The sequence below is a fragment of the Rutidosis leptorrhynchoides genome, chromosome 1 (genome assembly GCF_046630445.1).
Source record: "Rutidosis leptorrhynchoides isolate AG116_Rl617_1_P2 chromosome 1, CSIRO_AGI_Rlap_v1, whole genome shotgun sequence".
Lineage (NCBI taxonomy): Eukaryota > Viridiplantae > Streptophyta > Magnoliopsida > Asterales > Asteraceae > Rutidosis > Rutidosis leptorrhynchoides.
Genome location: NC_092333.1, coordinates 71,081,538 through 71,090,540, shown reverse-complemented (window position 1 = coordinate 71,090,540; position 9,003 = coordinate 71,081,538). Strand labels below are relative to the sequence as shown.

Sequence of the window (9,003 nt, the reverse complement as noted above, 5' to 3'; positions counted from 1 at the left end):
TACTGTGTGTGTATATATATGTGTGTGTGTATATATACATACATACATATATATATATATATATATATATATATATATATATATATATATATATATATATATATATATATATATATATATATATATATGTGTGTGTGTGTGTGTGTGTGTGTGTGTGTGTGTGTTTATCTATGTATTTTCATAGTTGTGCCCTCTGAACTGGGTTCATTTTTCTCAACTTCATTGCATAGGTCCTGAGTCTCACTTGCCTATCTAATTTCCTTTTGTAAATGTATACTGATGCTACTGTAATTGTGAGTTATGTGTGTTATAGGTTCATGGTCTGAAATTGTATGGCATGGAACTTTGATTGTATCTAAATGTACATTTATAAGATAATCGGGTCGATAGTAGTTGCGAGGCGAGTACTACGAAGTGGAGGCAGGAGTGTGACGAACAACAAGCATAACAACCTGGTAATGACCGCCTCATATACTTATGAATGCCGACTGCTTTCCTTCAAAGAGACCAAAAGAAATCCTCGTGCGCTTTAGTAATACATTTTAGATATGAGAATTGCTTTAGTCAGTCATATGTTATCTCCTAATGTGTGGTACTAACTGTAGACAAAGTCGGTGGTAATGATGCCCCGGATAAGATGATTGAGCGCAACTGTCACTCCCAACATGGGCCACCATCTGCTCCGAGGCAATCCTTCTATTCAGTTTAAACCTCAAGGTACATAAATAATTGCAATAGTTTGTCATGCAGAAATATCTTTTTTTTCATTGTTATCATTGTCGTGTGTCTTGTTGCTTTTACTCTGAAATATTAAGTTGTAAAATTTTTATTGACTGTCTATGTCTGGGTAAATATAAGATAAAAGATATATATTACTGTAAATATCTCATCATAAATGGTAACACAAATTTTGTTTTAGAAGAATGAACCTATATACTGCCTTTAGTTACTTTGTTCTAGCAAGGTGTGTTATACTTTTTAAAAGGTTCATCAAGTGTGTACATCGTCCCGTTTGTACATGATTCACTTGAGGTTTATTAACTTTCTTTGGCAAAAAGTCAGTCGAATCAAACTATATCCAAATGTACAATGGGACAGTTGGGTAATAGCTCATGACAACCAATATTTTGTTGGGACTTCACTCAATGAAGTCAATTTGGTTTGACCTGAAATACTTCATGTCCTTTGTTTTTTCCAATTAATATGCCTTAATCATAAACACGCATTGTTTTTTCCAATTAATATGCCTTAATCATAAACACGCAGTCACCTAACTTCTAGTTATTATGTCTACTTAGCACTGTTTCCCCGGATTCGGACGAAGGTGGTGCAGGAACAAAGAGAAAGCGGCAATAGCTACACACAGCAGCGACTTATTACCGCTTGAGTGTATAATCTTTCTACGTAGTTAAACGGCAGTAAGCTATAAAAAAACCTTATGTACAGTTTTAATGCTACATACGCTGCTATCCTATTTTTTAACCCTTAAACCATTATGTATGTACCTATGTAATCAATAGCCAGCGAGTAAACGCCTCATAATTTTAGCAGCGAAGCGCGCACTCTTACGTATTGTTGTAAACAAAATTAATAACCAGTAGAAAAAATGTAACTATGTATGTTTAATCATTGTATACCTGTAGAAAAAATGTAACTATGTATGCTTAATCATTGTATACCTTTACAACAAAAAATGTTGTAAAGAAAGCCAACATAAATTTTATACTTCAACATACACACACACACACACACAAACATATATAGGGGCAGGATCAATGGGGAAGTAACCAATCGGAGGGAAGCAAATTATTTTTTTTTTTTTCGTTTTTTTGAATTTTTTTTTTCCGGCATCAAGATCACAAGAAAATATGAACATTTAGAAGAGACACTTCGTGATGAATGTTATTATTTAGGTGGGAAAACGATCGACAAAAATAACATTCAAGATAATATTGTTCGTGAAGAATATGAACGTTTTTTTTCTTCATGTTTTGTGAAGTAAAATTTAGCCCGATTTAGAGTTTAGGGTTTAGGATTTAGGGTTTGGTGTTTTGGGTTTATTCCATAAACCCAAAACACCAAACCCTAAACCCTAAACTCTAAACCGTTCGTGTTAAAAACTCAATCTAAATCCTAAATCTAAACCCTAAACCCTAAATTTCTAAACCCTAATATCTAAACCCTATAAACCCTAATATCTAAACCCCAATAGCTAAAACCTTAAAATACGCTCGAAAAACACGATAATTGTTATATATTAATTCTTCGAGCGTTTTCCCGCCAAAATAAAAACATTTATCACAAAGTGTCTCTACTAAATTTTCATATTTTCATCTCATCTATAATGTTCGTGAACAAAGTTTTTTCAAAAAACGAAAAAAAAAAAAGATTTTGCTTACCCCTGCTTCCCCCCGAATGGTTACTTCCCTCTTGATCCTACCACTATATATATATATATATATATATATATATATATATATATATATATATATATATATATATATATATATATATATATATATATATATATATTGACTTGACAAGAAAATTATTTTGAAATGGTTACGATTCAAAAAACGGATTGAAAAAACTAGGAAAAGTAGTAATTTAAAATTTTAAATAAAATTTCAAATTCGAGTAATATAACTTGACTTAAAAAGTTAAGATATCTACATAAATCATATGTCGCACATGTATACAATAATATTAATATACTTATTAACATTATATTCGACTTTTGGTTAAAACAAAGTCAAAATTTTCAAAACCAAAACTGAACCGAAAACCGAATTTTAATTCTACTTTCAGTTTTGCTCGATCTAAAAACAAATTTTTACATTCATTTGGTTTGTTCCGTTTTGATTTATAGGTATCCGGTTTTTCCTTGTGGTTTGCTCAAAAACTATTTTTGTCCATTATACTATACACTAAATACGGACAACGGTAGCCAATAATATCTCGCCACCTACCATTAAATCACTGTAGCTACTGTAGCACTCATGTAGCTACTGTAGCAAAAAATTTTTTTTTTTTAAACACCACTCTATAAAAAAAACTAGTTTTAGAGATCCGCGCGTTGCGGCGGAAGTTGATCACCTTTTTGATGTCATCATTGGAACGATTATAAATATAACGAATGTTTCTTCAAGTATTTTCCTATAATCCTACAATTCAAACCAAAATGAACCCCAGTTTTATGACTCAAAGTCGACATCATAGTATTACTCGTAATTAGGTAAATGACATATAGGAATACACATACTAAAAGAACTTTAGCAGTTATGTAGGTGGTTGTCTTTTATGGGGTAATGCACATGAGTTGTTTTCAGCAATGTCGTAGATATATGTCGGATGCAGAGATGCATGAAATTTACCTCGGTAATCTCAATCCTGACATGACCTTGTAGGTAGAAGTACCGGTTTTTCTAACAGCTCGTATGCTTCAATATCGGATCCTGTAGCATGCTCGTTCCGTAAAGTTAGTGGAATAACATTCCTTCATAAGTATATTATTTTATGATTTAATAATATAATAATCCGTATAATCTAAGAATCAAGAGAACATACTTAGGTTTGCGATATCAATCTATCAGGAGCTTCTTTAAAGGAGGAGGGTCTTGTTTGAATGGTTCACACATCATAGGCGGTGGTGCAGATGTTTGTCTTTAGAGTTTGACCTCAAATTTTCACCATACCAAAAGAAAGTAGTACACAATGGCCGCTGACACGTGTAGTTATAAACATCATGATACAAATGTGATATATCTGTTCAAGTTATAGAAAAAAGATAAACCCAAATAACTATTGCAGAACCATAACATAAGGAAAAGATAAACATAGTTGCATACACTGTAAAACTATTCAACTTTTTTAAACATGTAACTTTTCAGGAATGTTTGGGCAGATATCATACACTCGATAACAGTGATGAAAAAGTGTAAACAACTATATGGTACTAAAGGAGTGGAATCATAGAAACATGCCTTTGGGGAAAACAACAATAGGAGAGTGATCTTCAAACACATGGCTTGTTTTTTCCCTAACAACTTTTATCATGCTTCTCCAACAACCAAGTGTAAGTCTCTTTCACCACAACCATTTCCATCATGCGCCACCGCCAACAACTATTAATAGCTTATTACTGCAGTAAATATAAATCAACATTATCAAGAAAGCTCCAAAACAACATGATATTTATAATAGAAAAGAAATCCACATAATAAAGTATGATTTATTTACTCTAATAGACTTTTGCTTAACCACTTTAGCTACAAACTTAACTACCCTACTGAGTTGAAGGTCTATTATGGCCCCATCTTCTTCCAATTTCTATCTACAAACCATTGCTGAGAATTATCTTAAGCCCTCTTCATACCATTGTGTCTTGTCGCATTTGTCTTCGGATCATAGCACATAATTTCTTCCCATATATCTGGCATAACCAACATACCTTCCTTATTTCAATTATCTCATCCATAAATCCTTTTATAACAATTTTAGAAGTGTCAATACTTACCCATAGTCAATCACACCATCAGTTGCAATCAGACCAGCATCAAGATGTTAGAAACTAACCCATACAACAAATGAGTACATTGACTTTGCTATTAAGCATTGAAATCGTAGTAATACCAAGACAGTTACATTAAAATCGTAGTGGAGCATGTTGGAAACTAAACTTGATTTTGGGCTATGTGTTTTAGATTTGGGCTTGCAAGTATACAAATATTTTGGATCAAGATTATAGCCCATTATGTAGAAGCTTCTTGTAATATGTAGTAGTGAAAGTGTGTAGAATGTGTGTAGAATAATCTTGTAAAATATCTAGGTCTAGAAATACTAGGAAATATCTAGATAGTAGTAGATGATGGAGTGATCTAGACTACTCCATTGAGTAGTATAAATAGAGGGCTTCACCCCTCATTTGTAATCAAGCAAAGCAAGCAATAAGCAATAAAAGAAAAGCTTTCAAGATCAATCTAACTTCTAAAAATCATCAATCCACTCTTCCACAAATAATATACATAACCTCCTATTTCTAACAAATTGGTATCAAGAGCTTGGTTCGACAAGATGATGGCCAACAATGTCATCACATTTCCTCGCCTCACAAAGGATAATTATGATCGATGGAGCATCCAAATGAAGACCTTCCTAGGTGGACAAGACTTATGGGAGATTGTGGAGGAAGGCTATGAGGAACCTGCAGAAAAAGGTCCTCTCGGCAAGGAGAAAAAATTAATGAAGATGAACGATCAAAAGGCTCTTTCCATCATCCAACAAAGTGTAGATGATGGAGCTTTTGAGAAAATTGCAAGTGCAACCACCGCCAAGAAAGCATGGGAGATCTTGGAGAATTCTCACAAGGGAGTTGAAAAGGTGAAAAAGATTCGACTACAAACACTACGAGGTGAGTTCGAATCCTTAAATAAGAAAGACTCAGAATCAATTTCTGATTATTTTACAAGAGTCTTGGCGGTTGTCAATCAATTAAAGAGGAATGGTGAAACTCTAAGTGATGTAAGAGTCATTGAGAAGATTCTTAGATCATTAGATTCAAAATTCGACTATATAGTCGTAGCCATCGAAGAATCTAAAGATCTAGAATCAATGACTATAGATGAACTCATGGGTTCACTACAAGCCCATGAAGAGAGGTTCAATAAGAAAAATAAGGAGCCTTTGGAGCAAGCTTTACAAGCAAAACTGTCTTTCAAGGAAGAGAGTAGTGAAAAGACTCTTCAACCGAGTCAACGAGGTCGTGGTCAAGTACGTGGCCGAGGACGAGGGCAAGGATATTCCAAACGTGGAGGTTATAGTTCTTATAAAAATGAAGAAAGAAGTCAAGATTTTCACCCGACAAGAGGTCGCGGGAGAGGCTACACAAGTAGAAGGCCAAGGTATGACAATTCTCAAACCAAATGCTATAATTGTCATAAATTTGGCCACTATGCCTCGGAATGCGAGAAGTCAAACAATTACGTGCAAGAAAGAGCAAATTTTGCACAAGAAGATACTGAAGCCGTGGAAAACACTTTGTTACTAGCATGCAAAGGTGAAGATAACGGAGAATCAAATTTGTGGTATCTCGACACAGGTGCAAGCAACCATATGTGCGGTGACAAAAACATGTTTGTGGAGTTAGACGAGGTAATAAGTGGAAATATCACCTTTGGAGATTCCTCAAAAGTCCCGGTTAAAGGCAAAGGTAAGATCCTCATCCGCTTGAAAAATGGAAGGCATCAATTTATCTCTAACGTGTATTATGTGCCTATGAAGACAAATATACTGAGTATTGGACAACTCTTAGAGAAAGGCTATGATATTCACATGATAAATCGTAGTCTTTATTTGAGAGACCAAAAAGGAGGTTTGATTGCTAAGGTGCCAATGTCAACGAATAGGATGTTCTTGCTAAATATTCAACATGACATTCCACGATGTTTAAAAGCATGTTTCAAAGATAATTCTTGGCTTTGGCACATGAGATACGGGCACTTAAATTTTGGAGGCTTAAAATTATTATCAAGTAAAGGAATGGTGAAGGGTTTGCCTCCAATTAATCACCCGGATCAAATTTGTGAGGGATGTCTTCTAGGAAAGCACTTCCGAAACAGTTTTCCAACAGAGGCTTCTAGTAGAGCGAAGAAACCTCTAGAACTTATTCACACGGATGTGTGTGGACCCATAAGCCCACCGTCTTTTGGTAAAAATAGATATTTTCTTCTATTCATTGATGATTTTAGTCGAAAGACATGGGTCTATTTTCTAAAAGAAAAGTCGGAAGCTTTTGGAATGTTCAAGAAGTTTAAAGCGTTTGTGGAGAATCAAAGTGGTCTCACCATAAAGGCGATGAGATCCAATCGTGGAGGAGAGTTTACATCCAAGGAATTCAAGGAATTTTGCGACAACAATGGCTTACGACGTCCTCTAACTCTTCCATATTCACCTCAACAAAATGGTGTTGCGGAAAGAAAAAATAGGACCATTCTTGATATGGCCCGGAGTATGTTAAAGAGCAAAAGGATGCCTAAGGAGTTTTGGGCTGAGGCAGTGGACTGTGCGATCTATCTAGCAAATCGCTCGCCCACTAGAAGCGTCAAGAACAAAACGCCCATTGAAGCTTGGAGTGGAAGGAAGCCCGGCATCTTACACCTTCGAGTGTTCGGAAGTGTGGCATATGTTCATGTGCCAGATCAGAAGAGGACGAAGCTCGATGATAAAAGCGAGAAACTCATATTCGTGGGCTATGACTCAAGTTCGAAGGGTTGCAAGTTATACAATCCCAAGACCGGTAAAGTAATCTCAAGTCGAGATGTGGTGTTCGATGAAGAAGCAACATGGGATTGGAATGTTCCCGAAGAGGAGAACTACGACTTTCTCCCTTATCCATTCGAGAGTACTGCAAGGAACGAAGAATATCTAGAAGTTCAAGAACCTTCTAGTACACCATCTCCGCACTCTCCACGTACTCCAACCACTACACCTAATGAAGTGACACCAACATCAGGAGGAGAATCAAGTAGGCTACAACATCACACAAGGAGCATTGAGGAGTTGTACGAGGTAACTCAACCTATGGAGGATCTAACATTGTTCAGCCTTCTTGCCGATTGTGAGCCAATAAGTTACGAAGATGCAGCAAAAAGCCAAAAGTGGAAACGTTCCATGGACGAGGAGATTCAAGCAATCGAGAAGAATGATACGTGGGATCTTGCTACACTTCCAAAAGGGCATAAGGCTATTGGTGTAAAGTGGGTGTACAAGGCCAAGAAGAATTCCAAAGGTGAAGTTGAAAGATACAAGGCAAGGTTGGTGGCGAAGGGATATAGTCAACGAGCTGGCATAGACTATGAAGAAGTATTTGCTCCCGTCGCTCGTCTAGAAACTATAAGATTAATAATCTCACTTGCGGCTCAGCATAATTGGAAGATTTATCAAATGGATGTCAAATCCGCGTTCCTTAATGGCCACTTAGAAGAAGAAGTCTATATAGAACAACCTTTGGGATACATCGTGAAAGGCCAAGAGAATAAGGTGCTGAAATTGAAAAGGGCCTTATATGGGTTGAAGCAAGCGCCTCGAGCATGGAATAGCAGGATAGACAAGTATTTCCAACAGAATGGCTTTACAAAATGCCCACATGAGCATGCTCTCTATACCAAAGTAAGCAAGGAAGGAGATGTTATGATTGTGTGCCTATATGTGGATGACTTGATATTCACTGGCAGTAATCCCAAAATGTTTGAGGAGTTCAAGAAAGCAATGGTTCGGGAGTTCGAGATGACCGACATTGGACTTATGGCTTACTATCTTGGGATCGAGGTAAAACAAAAGAAAGAAGGAATATTCATATCCCAAGAAGGTTATGCGAATGAGGTGCTCAAGAAGTTTAAGATGAATGAATGCAAGTCAATGAACACACCGGTGGATTGCAATCTCAAATTGTCAAAAGATGATGAAGGATACTTGGTGGACCCAACACAATACAAGAGTTTGGTTGGAAGTCTGAGATACCTAACTTGCACGAGGCCAGATATTCTCTACGGAGTTGGACTAGTAAGTCGATACATGGAAGCACCTACAATAAATCACTTGAAGGCAGCCAAGAGGATACTTCGCTACATCAAAGGTACGATTGACTATGGCCTGTTTTATTCGCCTTCTAATCACTTCAAGCTAGTTGGATACAGTGATAGTGATTGGGCTGGAGACAAAGATGATCGTAAGAGTACGAGTGGTTTCGTGTTCTATATGGGAGATACGGCGTTCACATGGAGCTCGAAGAAGCAACCCATTGTGACTCTGTCAACGTGTGAAGCCAAGTTTGTTGCAGCAACATCGTGCACCTGTCATGCAATATGGCTCAGGAAGTTACTAAATGAGCTTAAGTTTTTTCAAAAGGAACCTACAGAGATATATGTGGATAACAAGTCTGCGATTGCTCTAGCAAAGAATCCAGTCTTCCATGATCGAAGCAAACACATCGATACAAAATACCAT

At 36.4% G+C, this 9,003-nt stretch overlaps 2 long non-coding RNA genes across 2 annotated transcripts; both read right to left on the bottom strand.

The window, feature by feature from the left end:
- Positions 1-3,112: 3,112 nt before the first annotated feature.
- Positions 3,113-3,706, bottom strand: LOC139886465 (uncharacterized). The gene is made up of 2 exons (XR_011772457.1): positions 3,568-3,706; positions 3,113-3,455 (listed from the first exon to the last, which is right to left on the bottom strand). It is a non-coding gene; the product is annotated as an uncharacterized lncRNA (long non-coding RNA).
- Positions 3,707-3,720: 14 nt separating this feature from the next.
- On the bottom strand, positions 3,721-4,658 carry LOC139861439 (uncharacterized). The gene is made up of 4 exons (XR_011763766.1): positions 4,517-4,658; positions 4,240-4,432; positions 3,984-4,141; positions 3,721-3,765 (listed from the first exon to the last, which is right to left on the bottom strand). It is a non-coding gene; the product is annotated as an uncharacterized lncRNA (long non-coding RNA).
- Positions 4,659-9,003: the final 4,345 nt, after the last annotated feature.